Raw genomic sequence first — 13,576 nt, 5'->3', positions numbered from 1 at the left:
TCTACTCCCTTGATAACAATTCCTAAATTTCCATTTGGGGAATCCACCCTGACCCCATTCTCAGTCCATGAAGAAGCTGATTCTATTTCTGGGTTTGGGGGTGGGGTTTATGACCAAGACCGAGGCCATCAGAGCATTCCATTTCCCAGTCACTGACTGGTTCAAAGATGAGCACATGACCCAAGTCAGGCCAGGTAGGGCTAATGAGGTTCAGGTCTTGGACTTCCACTGGGGAAGGGAGCTCTCTTTCCCACTGGGTTTGATATTAGAGTTGATGTGTTCTTGTAGCTTGAAGCATCATGTATAGCCTGACAGTGAATCCAATACAGCAGGAGGCAGCATATTACCTTTGGAGGTGAAAGGAAGATGGGTTTATTTATTTTTATTTTTTTATTTTTAATTTTTTTTTTGTGGTATGCGGACCTCTCACTGTTGTGGCCTCTCCCGTTGCGGAGCACAGGCTCCGGACGCGCAGGCTCAGCGGCCATGGCTCACGGGCCCAGCCGCTCCGCGGCATGTGGGATCCTCCCGGACCAGGGCACGAACCCGTGTGCCCTGCATCGGCAGGTGGACTCTCAACCACTGCGCCACGAGGGAAGCCCGAAGATGGGTTTTAATGACATCATGTGAGCCCTGACCAGCTGCCCTTGAAGACTGTCCCTGGCCTTTCAGTTGTGTGAGCCAATAGATTACCTGAAGAGCCTTGACTGATCCGCAGCTTAATCACTCCCTTGTGTAATTATGCTTGCAAGTTGATAACAAGCACTTTCTACAGTTTGCATTCTTAGGAAAGGAAGATGCAAAAGTTTAAAGAAGCATTCTTACTTATCAAAATACTTGAATAAATTCTGGAAGTGCAGCTTCATGGCTATTACATTCTGTGATTAATCCAACCAACATTATGAGCCTCCTCTATGACAGTGCTAGGTTCCCATTTTAGCAAGGTCAGGGCGCCTCAGCCATGGGAAATAAAAGCAGTCCCTAAACGTTTCTTTTTTTTCTAAAATAAATATTGATTTATTTATTTGGCTGCACCGGGTCTTAGTTGTGGCACATGGGATCTTTTAGTTGTGGCATGCAAACTCTTAGTTGCAGCATGTGGGATCTAGTTCCCTGACCAGGGATCGAACTCAGGCCCACTGCTTTGGGAGTGCAGAGTCTTAGCCACTGGACAACCAGAGAAGTCCCTCTAAGTGTTTCCATTTGCTTAATTGGCGTGCCAACTCAGTCCGAATGTCAGCACCCCCATGAAGAAATGAGCAATTTTCACCACTACGATGGCTTCAAGTTCAGATCTTCTGATTTGTCACATCAGTAAAAATAATTACCTCGTTAACCATGGGAGTCAGGGCTGGCTTCATGGGTGTCTTGTGAAGTCACACAGGTCCCCATACTCAAAAGAACTCTCTGCTTGGTTTAATATTCTACAATAGCTGTCTTGAAATACTTAATAATTTTAGAACAAGGGAGCTGCATTTTATTTCGTATTGGGCCCTGTGAATTATGTATCTCGTACTGATTGGAATCCAACAAGTTGAATCTCATATTCTTTAAGTCCCCCCATTTGTTGATTTGCAGAAGCAGCTCAATGCATTCTTCATCAGATTTATGCCATCAGCCTGCAATTCTACCACCTGATTCTATGAAAATGAGTGAATTTCTGTGTCGTGTTTCATAGCCTCAGGACATACTGGATGATGATTAAGGGCACGGGCATAGAGCAATGTCACATCTCTCACTTCTTTCATCATGTTGCTTGACTGATAAATGATGCTGTGGAAGAAGAGCTTGAATAACTGCTGGAACACTCTCTTCTGGTTTGCATTGCTCTAGGGAACTCAGCTTTTCACATTCATGCTAAATTTAGTAATTATTTACCGGCATGCCCAAAGAGTTATGGGTAAAATAAGGCCCAAAGCTTTTGCTAAAAATATCAAGATGGGCACACTTTGTTCATAGTTCACAAGTTGGATGCTTCTTAGAGGGATCCTTTGTCTAAGTAAAAATGGCACCAATAATGGGACCTGGGAGAGTTTGAATGCCAGGTGAGAGAATGGTTCTTTCTAACTGTTAGATACATGAGAGGGACTCCCCAAGCACCCTCCCGTCCTTCACAGAGTTGTTTTTGGGAGCCATGACATCTTTTGTAGGGGGCAGTGATCAAAGGCAGCTGCCCAGGAGGCACAAGTAAAGAACCGGAAGTGCCTTAGGAGACATTCAAACTCCTTTTGACGTGAAAGGAAAATATACTTGTGACTGAGAAATAACCTCACAAGTGGTTAGCTTATTCAAAGCCTTCATTTAATACGAGATTCAGTTCCTCCAACATTTTCTTATGAAAAATTTCAAACATAGAGTAAATTTGAAAGAATTTTATGGTGAACACCCTTTCTCCACCACCTAGATTCTACTCTTGACAATTTACTCTACTTGCTACCATACTGTCCGTCATCCATCTGTCCATCCACCCATCCATTCATTTACTTTTCATGATGAATTTCTTTTATTTCAAATTAATTATGAATTAAAAGAACAGTTAAAAACACATAACATAAAATTGACCATCTTAACCATTTCTAATAAAATTTACCATCTTAACCATTTCTAAGTGCACAGTTGAGTTGTTTTAAGTATATACACATTGTTGTGCAACTAATCTCCGGAACTTTTCAACTTGCAAACTGAAACTATATACCCATTAAATCACAATTTTCCAAATTCCCCTTCCCCCAGCCCTTGGCAAACACTATTCTACTACTGTTTCTATGAATTTGACTACCCTAGATATATATCTCAGTTAAGTGGAATCATACAGTATTTGTCTTCTCTGCAACTGACTTTTTTCACTTAGCATAATGTCCTCAAGGTTCAACCATGTTGTAGCATGTGTCAGAATTTCCTTCCTTTTCAAGGATTAATAATATTCCATATGGTATGTACATACCACCTTTTGTCTATCAGTTCGTCGGTTGATGGACTCGTGGGTTGCTTGTGAATGGTGCTGCTATGAATATTGGTGTGCAAATATCTCTTCAAGATCTTGCTTTCAATTCTTTTTTTTTTTGAACTTCACTGAAGAATAATTGACAAATATAATTGTATATATTTAAAGTGTATTAAAATATGTTTTCTATTTCCTTAATCCATCCATCATTCTATCTAGAAGGACCATGGCAAAGACAGATTCTCTCTTTCCTTAGTAGCAGAACCCCAAATTTTAGCTCGACACATTGCCTCTAGGAATAAAGACAACATTTTCTAGCTTCCCTTGAAGCTGGTGTGACCATGCAACTAAGTTCTAGAGAGTGGTATGTAATCAGAAGTGTTGTGTGGGAATTTTGGGAAGGTCTCTCAAAGGGGTGGTGATAAGGACCCATTCTCTTCCATTCCTTCTATTCTTTGTAACAAAAGTGTGATGGCTGGAGACCCAGCACCTATTTTGTGTCATGAGGTGATTTTGAGTATGGAGGTTATTCATCAGGGATTGTGAGAGAGCAAAGTAGCAACCTGGGTTGTTGATGACATGGTTGGCCTGTCAAATCATTCCCTTGATTGATTTCTACAGAATTATTTTGCATAGGAGAGAAATAAACTTCTAATTGCTTAAATCTTTTTGATTTCTCCATTATTTGAAGTTGGATTTAATCCTAAAAATAAAAGGAGCTTTCCCACATCCTATCTATATCGTTTTTATAACCTCAACTTTTTTCAAACAAAAATCTGTAATAAATTTCATACTTTTAAAAATCTAAGGTTTAAAACATCATTTTAATATTCATATTTTCTATAATGACAAAAATTTTGGTGTATGAGCTTTGTGGTAGTAATTAGGTAGGTTTTTACTTCTTTGTCTCTTGTGGTCGATGGAACCAAGTGACTAGTTCACAATGAATTGTGAGAAGTGCCTGCAGTCACTTGAGCACTGGAGCATTTAAATGCCAGTGTGAGGCTCTGCAGAGCTCCTTTTCCTTCTGGAAGGGTAGTTGGCAATATTAACAACCAGCCTGGGTCCAATGAGGAGCAGAGCACCCCACTGACATGTGTTGGACATATAACATGAGCAAGAAAGAACCTTTTTCTTTAAGACCATTGAGATTTCAAGATTGTTGTTACTACAGCACACCCTAGCCTAGCTGTCCTCAAAGTGTGGTCAGTAGACTTCTGAGGGCTCCCCAAACCCCTTCAGGTGGTCCTCAGAGGGACCAAACTATGTTCATAATGACACAAAGACATTATTTGCCTTGTTTTGCCTTGCTGACATTTGCACTCATGGTGCAAAAGCAATAGTGAATAAAACTGCTGGAGCTATAGCATGAATCAAGGTGGTGGTACCCAGCTCTATTCTTCATCACTTCCTTCCCAGTAAAACAAATAAGCAAACAAAACACCCAAACAAACCCAAAAAACTAGTTTTACTTAAGAATATCCTTGATGAAAATGATAACTTTTAAAAATCAAATTTCATTCCTCGAGTATACATCTTTTTAATATCCTGTATGATGAAATGGGAAGTACATCAAAAGCAGCTTTGAAATATAATGGTGTTTCAAGGACAAAGCCCTTGTGCCACTGAGTGGTGAGCTGGACTAGCTGCTCTGTCCGTGAAACATCATTTTCACTTGGACAAATGGCTTGCAGACAAGCCCTGGCTATCCAGAATTTGGTATTTGCTAGACTATTATTATTGTTTTTTTTTTTTTTTTACAAATTATTCAAGTGAGCCAGTCACTTGAAGGACAATGACAGATAGTGTATGTTGGTCTTGACAAAATCCAAACTGTATCCACCACTATGAATTTGAAGCTTCTCAGGTCTTAAAGGCTTTTCTGATCAGTGGTGATATTAACAAATATAAAAAAATTTAAAAATATCTTTATTGGAGTATAATTGCTTTACAATGTTGTGTTAGTTTCTGTTGTACAACAAAGTGAATCAGCTATAACTTTACATACACCCCCATATCCCCTCCCACCCTCCCTATCCCACTCCTCTAGGTCATCACAAAGCATTGAGCTGATCTCCCTGTGCTATGCGGCTGTTTCCCACTAGCTATCTATTTTACATTTGGTAGTGTGTATATGTCAATGCTACTCTCTCACTTCGTCCCAGCTTCCCCGTCCCCCTCCTCCGTGTCCTCAAGCCTGTTCTCTACATCTGCATCTTTATTCCTGCCCTGCCACTAGGTTCATCTGTACCGTTTTTTTTTAGATTCCATATATGTGTGTTAGCATACGGTACAAATATAAAATTTTGATAGTGTATAATGAAACATATCAGAATGTGGAAGACCTGTATAACTCATTAAATCAATCTTTTCCAAATGACCAATGCATGAAGTGACCAAATCTTGCATGGGTAACAGGTCCATTTAAGAACAAAATAGACCAATGCATTTTAACGTAACAAGAGTACAAGAAGTTTCTTTGACATGGTTTCAGACTCCATGTTACAAATAACTTTAAGAAACTGCCACTTGTTTGGGTTTGTATGTAATATCAAAGAAGACTATCTACAAATGAAAATGAAAACCAGAATGAATACAGGAACAGATATGAGAGTACTGCTGTCTTCTATTAAATCTAGGAAAGAGATTTGTAGAAATTAAAACAAAGCCATTTTTCTCCAATTATTTCAAAATATTCGTATTTTTCATAATATATTTATGTTAGCAAGTAATGAGTTTATTATTGCTATTTAAAAATCAATTAATAAAGAGATATTAAAAATTTCTTAGTTTTAACTTCAAATGTGGTCATTATTGATAGACGTAACCCATATAAACAAAAGCTCTCTTTTAGGTCCTCAATAATTTTTGGTCTCTGGACTAAAAATATTTGAGACCTGCTGCCCCAGCTTATCCTGACTGATAGAATTATAATTTTTAGCTACATAGTTGAAATATTCTTTTATTTGATCCTTTACATATTCATTTAACAAATATTCATTGAGCGCTACTACATGCCAATTATTCTTCTAGGCCCTGGGGCTTCAGCATTAAATAAAAGAGATAAAACCATTCACCCTTATGGGGTTTACATTCTAGTGTGGAGGGGGGAACAAAAAATAGACAAAACAAATAGGTAACATCTCTAACATGTTAGATGTCATTAAAGCTATGGGAAAAATGTGACAGGAAGAGGGAATAGGGAATTCATGGAGTAAGGGTATTTGATTTTACATAGGGCAGTCAGTGAAGCCCTCACCAAGGTGACATGTGATCAAAGGCCTAAACGAAGGGAGATAGGGAGCCATGTGGATGCTTGGAAAGGTCACTTTAGTAACAAGGAAGTGCAGGAGCTCACTGGTTATGTTCAAAACACCCAGGAGCCCAGTGTGGCCAGATTGGTTTACTGCAATCAGCATTATAGGATACTTTATTACCATTATTAATAATATACTTTATGTAATTTTTCCTTGTCTTCCTGATAATCTACTGGTCCTAGGTGTAGATCCTAACTTTTTCTCTGGTGTAATTTGGTGTATGTAAGCTATTTTGCTGGAGACTTTTGGTTGGTATGATCTTCAGAATGTGACGTATAGTGTTCCTCTCCGGCTGTTTAATTACTACTTGTATTATCTCAGACAGCAGGTACTGTCATTATGAGGATTTATCCCTCAGTTTTATGAGGCAAGTGAGAGAAGATCCAATACTTAGAAATATTAAAGGCTTTTGTATATGGATGTTACAGTTGGAAGAAAGTACTCATTCATTCATTCAACAAACACTTACTATTTGCAAGGTCCTGTTCTAGGCTCTTGAGATATACCTGTTAAGAAAACAGATGAAGATTCCTGCTCTTGTGAATCTTGATTATTAAGTAAGGGGAGGTAGAGAATCAATGATAAACATCACAATTAAGTAAATTATATGTTATATTAGAAGGTAATATGCTGGAGAAACCTATGGCTTTTATTGTGACGATGATTTCAAGGGTGCACACTTATCTCCAAACTCATCAAGTTGTACACATTAAATATATACAGCTTCTGTATGTCAATTATATCTCAATAAAGTATTTTTTAAAAAGGTGATAAATGCCATGGAAAAAAAGAAGAGTAAGGAGTTTTTGTGTTTTTTTTTATAAATACGTTTTTTATTTGTTTTAAAAAATATTTATTTATTTATGGCTGCTTCAGGTCTTAGTTGCAGCATGCAGGCTTCTCTCTAGTTGTGGCTCACCATGTGGGATCTTAGTACCCTGACTAGGGATCGAAGCCACGTCCCCTGCATTGGAAGGTGGATTCTTAATCACTGGACCACCAGGGAAGTCCTGAGTAAAGAGTTCTGCTTAAGTCTTTGTAACTTCTACACATAAGTACAACATTAAATAAAAATTCTTTACTTTTAAAAATTCTGTGGCAAATGCTCTTTTATTTCCAAATTTAGACTCACAGAATCTCCCGAGATAGTAACCTAGGAAGATTGATGTGGTCACTGATGATTATCAGGGTAATTCATTTTCTTATGTCTAGGTAATCTTAGTAACTGTTATTTGAAGGCTTTCTTCTTTGACAGAGGAGAGATTAGTACTGTAAATATTTTGTCTCTGTATCTTGCCTTATGTGGTAACATTAGCTTGTATAACAAACAAATTCCCCAATTCAGCAGCTTACTCCTCACACACATCCTCACCTGCACTGTGAGGGGTGGGGTTTGTTTCTCTACTCAGTCACTCAGGGACTCAAGCGGATGGAGGCTCTGCCATCTTCAACAAGTGGCTGCCAAGGTGACCCCAGGTATCACCATCCTCTGGAAGGATGTTCGATGAAAGAGAGTGGGATATAACACAGGAGGATTTTACAGGTCACCAAGAAGTGGTATAACTCACTTCCACCTGTATTCTCTTGGCCAGGACTCAGTCACATTAGCCCCTTAACTGCAAAGAAGTCCTTGAGATGTAGTCTAGAGGTGTACCCAAGAGGGAAAGAAATTAGTTTTGATGACTAGTTAGCCTGATATTGTCACTTTTCCTATGGAAAAAGTTAATTGTCATTTTTAGTAGGAAAAAGGGGCTGTGTATTCTTTCTGCTCTAGGAGCTGTAACCTCACTTTCAGCTGCCCTGTGATCAAGTCAGTAACTGGAGGAACAGATACGGAGGTGATGACGTTTCATGTGGTCAGAGGCTGCAGGTGGCTGTAGTTATCCCATGTAACTACATTGGATATGAGTACTCATAAGAATGAGTACCCAAACTTCTGCTTACAAATAAAAAATGTCCAAATATTAAGCTTTTCAATTACTTTTTTTCTTTTTTCTGATTTTTCGCATTCTTCCTCTCACTTATAACTTCTATTACTATTTTAAACCTTAGGTACTATCCTATTAGCATCTTAATCTTATCTAAATTGTCATATCAAAGAATGTGTTTAAATTATAACATTATTTAAAACTTGAAAACAATCTTAATTAAAAACACAATTAAAGCTAAATTAAGCATATTATTGAGATAATACCTACAATGCACTATTTCTTTCTGGGTTTTAGAAAAGTCAGGGTGATTATATTTAGACTATATATACTGATAAAGCTTACCCAGAGACATGGGGTTACAGTATATCCTTTCCTTTTAAATTTTTATAATTTGATCACTTTAGAATTAAATTCCAATTAAAAAATGTCTTTAGATATACACAGGTACTTATCACTGTATTTTATTAAAGTCTCAAAGGCATTTTTAAAAAAGCAGAAGATACAACATGCCAATGCAAATAATATTAATTGGAAATCTGTTTTACTTTGCCATTGCTACATAACGAATGACCACAGACTTAGCAACTTAAAACACCCTATATATTTATTAGTTTACATTTCTGTGTGTCAGAAGTCCAGGTGGGCTTGGCCGAGTTCTGTGCTTGGGGTATCACAAGTCTGAAATTAAAGTGTCGGCTGGGCAGACCTCTTATGTGGGAGCTCTCATAAAGAGTCAGCTTCCAAGCTCATTCATGTTGTTGAAGCCCCTGTTTCCTTGTTTCCTTTCTGGTTGCTACCTGGGGACGGCTTTCAGCTCTTAGAGGCCACCCACATTCTTTGTCTTGGCCCCCCTCCATCTTCAAGCCGGCAAGGCTGTGTCACATCCTTGTCATGCTTCACAGCTCTCTGACTCCTGCTACCAGCCAGAGAAAACTCTACGTCTAAAGCCTGGCCTGACTGAATAGGCCCATGTGAATAATCTGTATATTAAGGCCAACTAACTTGGGACTTTAATTATATCTGTACAGTCCCTTCGTAATGGTACTTATGTCAGTGTTTGATGGAATAACCAGGGGACAGGAATCTTGAAGGGGGACAACGTTAGAATTTTGTCACAAAATCCATGTTTGCATTACGTTTACATATCCTTGAGTGTCATTTTAGGTAATGGAAAGTCTCAAGCTTTATAGAAAGGCAAAGGAAATTAAAATGTTTGTAGACAGCTTTGCTTTAGTGTTAAAAGCTAATTAAAAAAAAAAAGAAAGAATTAAACATGCCGTGTCTGTACTTTCAAAACTTTTTACATTGTGTAATCAATGCACCTTCATAATTGAAGCATGTCTATATTCATTTTTCTCAAAACAGTTACAACTATTTACCAATAGGTATTTTTCTTTTTGCCAGTTGGTAAAATTAAGTATTGAAATACCCAAACTTAGTGTTATGGACTTTTGTATCTCCCATCCCCCATCCAAATTCATATGTGTCTGTTTGCAAACTTGGGAATTTCCAGGGTGAAATCTGACCCTGGCCCCAGTACACAGAGGGCAGGAAGAGACCAGAGAACAAGGAAGCCCCTCCAGAGTGGTAGGTGGCAGGTTAAATAAGCAAGGGAACTTACATTCGAGGCTTGTCTTGGGTGGCTGCAAGACAAGTAGGTTTCCACACCTACCTGCCAGAATCTTAAAAGTTTGTGCAGAGGCCTTTATGGGGTTCAGTCTTGTACACAGTCCAGATGGCCTCAACAACACATTGCTCTCAAGGTTGCAACCATGAAATGGCTCCAGCTAGGGGAATGGTGGACTGAAGGTACATTCCAAGGATGGGGAGAGTGTGGGGAGCCTCCTACTGCCTGGCTCCAGCTCAGGGTCAACTGACGGTCACGTCCTCTACATGATCTCCTCCAACAATGTGTTGAAACTGTAAATCCCACCTCCCTCCCCACCATTTGACTATATCTGGAGATAGAACCTCTAATAATTAAGGTTAAATGAGGTCATAAGGGTGGGGCTCTGATCCTTCGGAATTAGTGTCATTATAAGAAGAGACACAGGAGAGCAATCTCTCTCTTTCTACTTCGTGTGGACACAGCAAGAAGATGGCCATCTACAAGCCAGGAAGAGAGCACTCTCCAGAAACTCACCCTGACACCCCTTGATCTGGGACTTACAGTGAGCTGTGAGAAATATATTTCTTTTGTTAAGCTATGATATCTTGTTTTATTGTTTTTTTTTTTTTTTTTTTTTTGCGGTACACAGGCCTCTCACTGTTGTGGCCTCTCCCGTTGCGGAGCACAGGCTCCGGACGCGTAGGCTCAGCAGCCATGGCTCACGGGCCCAGCTGCTCCGCAGCATGTGGGATCTTCCTGGACCGGGACACGAACCCGCATCCCCTGCATCGGCAGGCAGACTCTCAACCACTGCACCACCAGGGAAGCCCAAGCTATGATATCTTGTTTATGGCTGCCTGAGCAGATGAATGTACTAAGAAATATTAAAATTTATAGTATATTTCATACATTTTATTATTTGCCTCTAAATTTGGAAATAAGATAATTATTAAAATTAAGAAGTCAATCTGTACATAGGCTATATTAAAGAGTGGTAGCTTATTGTTTTCAACTTAAATACCAGGGCCACTACCTGTACTTTTTAGAAAAGGAAAATAATCATTTTCAAAAACCTCAGCATTTCAGCCTTAGAAAAGAATGTCTTGAGACACAGATGTAGAGAACAAACATATGGACATCAAGGGGGGAAAGCGGGGAGGAGGGGTTTGTGGTGGTGGTGGTGGGATGAATTGGGAGATTGGGATTGACATATATACACTAATATGTATAAAATAGATAACTAATAAGAACCTGCTGTATAAAAAATAAATAAATAAAATTCCAAAAAAAAAAAAAAAGAAAAGAATGTCTTAGCAGCTACTGTGCCATTTTTCTGGGCATAGTGCCATGGCAAATGCCATGTTTTTATCAATTTCATGACTTGTTGCCAATTTGCAGTTCGATAACTCAAAGGATCAATTTTCCCTGCAAATACAAATAGCATTTTGATTTATTGATTAAAATTCATCTTGAAGTAGATTAATAGTACAACCTCTTAACATATTTTCCCTCCTCCTCCCTCTTCCTCCCTCTCTCCTTTTCTTCTTGGCCAATCATCATATAATTAGTTTTGAAATGAAAAAATTTAGAATTTGATTTCTTCTTTTTCTTTGAAAGGCAGAAAACTAACCAAGAAATAGGAGCAAGCCAAGTACATACCTATTCAGTTATGAAACTGAGCATAGTTAAAGCTCTATTTCCACATTTTTAAGCATTCATGCTTGTCACAGTTACTATTTTAGTAAGTGTTAAGACTGTTCTTTGTAGCTAAATGAGAAAGGGAGAGGAAAAGAAAAGAGTCATCAAGTCTTTTCATAGGAGAATTGTTTGCTTAAGTTATAGGTAGAAGTTTAAGTTATAGCTCTTGAGAATTTATATTTTAGTATTTTATAAATATTTTATTTTATGAGGGACAAGTTTGTATAAATTAAAATGCTTTATTATCTTGGTATACCAAAGAAATTTATCCCCCCAAAATGGCATTTTTGTGATGGTGTTTTTAACTATTTAATTTCTAAAATTAACATTCAGTTAATCACTGAATGTGGTATGAGTTTTAACTACCACCAAAATCAGGATACAGAACACCTCTATCACCTCCCCCAATTCCCTTGCTATCCTTGACTATCACAGAAACGAATTCTTCCATCTCCTGCCCAGGAAATCTAAGCCTGGCAGACAGCCCAGTTGAAGCAGAGAAGGGGAAGGAACCAGCCCTCTTATCATTAGTTAATAGATGTTATTTCAGTCCTTCTATTTTAGTATGTTTTTCAGCTCCAGCATTTCCTTGTTCATACTGTCTATGAAGTAGACATTTGTTTTTCTCTTTATAATTAATTTCATCTTATTTTGCTCTGAGTAAAGACTTCAATGTGTTTAATTCCTGTTTTTAATTTTATTTTAAAAAATTTGATTGCAGACTTCCCTGGTGGTGCAGTGGTTAAGAATCCGCCTGCCAGTGCAGGGGACACGGGTTTGAGCCCTGATCCAGGAAGACCCCATATGCCACGGAGCAGCTAAGCCCGTATGCCACAACTACTGAGCCTGCACTCTAGAGCCCTCGCGCTACAACTACTTAAGACCACAACGAGGGAAGCAGCCACCACAATGAGAAGCCCGTGCACCATAATGAAGAGTAGCCCCTGGCCACCGCAACTCGAGAAATCCCGAGCACAGCAACGAAGACCCAACGCAGCCAAAATTAAATAAATAAATAAATATTAAAAAAAAATTTGATTGAAACCTAAAATGTTGATAATCCTTATGAATCTTCCACGGGCTTTTGAAAGAAATGTTTATTTTTTTTCCCCTAGACATGCAGAATGTTCTCTCTGTATTAATTACTTCAAGTTTGTTAATTGTTTAGTAAAATTTCTCTATGTCCTTATTTTTTCATTTTTGTTCTTCATTTATTGATTTCTAATAGAATTAGTGGTGATTTACCTGGAAGAAATTTTAGGGCAGACAGTCTGGCTGGGAAAAAAGTTATAAGTAGAAATATTACAACACCTTCTCTAGTATTCTCTCAATTCTGTCTCCCTCCCCACTCTGTGGGTGAAGGGGGTAGAAAAGAGCTGTAGTATCCTATCTTGGGGGTTTTGTCTTAACCTTTGATTGTTCACCATTGATAGTACCACAAATAATTTTGGAATTGTGCCTTGAAGAAACAATTTACCTAAACTGTATGTATCAATGGAACTGTTCCTTTCTGTAGTTATATTCTTTAATCAATTATTTGGAATAACATAAGGACAATGAATATATATTTCTATATATAGATATAGATATAGATATAGATAGTTTTTTTGGGGGGGCATTTGTAGCCGTTCTGCTCCATGGATCCTTATGAATCCTTGACAGAGAGTAGGGGAATGAGAAGAAAGCTGGAGGATACTTGGCCAATTTGAGTTGTATATGCTTTATAATTATAGTTGTACTTCTGAAAGAATATTAGAATATTAAATTATACATATAAATAATTAATAAAAAACACTATTCATAATCCCATATCTTTGTATCAATTTAGGGCCTCTTGCTATCAGAAATGTATTTATATAATAAAAAAATTATTTATAATCCATGTTATTTTCTAAAAACGTTAGATACTAAGAAATTTATTGTTTTCTGACCTGGTCATGGATGTAAGGATGTGACTACGAGAAGCAGAGAGAGGGCAAAATGACAAAAAGAGGGGGAGACTCAGAGGTGGGGGAGGAGGACTGAGGGGAGGAGTAGAGTGACTTTGAGACCCAGGGCCCATGGGCTGAGGTGTCAG

The sequence above is a fragment of the Phocoena sinus genome, chromosome 15 (assembly GCF_008692025.1).
Source record: "Phocoena sinus isolate mPhoSin1 chromosome 15, mPhoSin1.pri, whole genome shotgun sequence".
Taxonomy (NCBI): domain Eukaryota; kingdom Metazoa; phylum Chordata; class Mammalia; order Artiodactyla; family Phocoenidae; genus Phocoena; species Phocoena sinus.
This window is presented reverse-complemented; position numbering follows the sequence as displayed.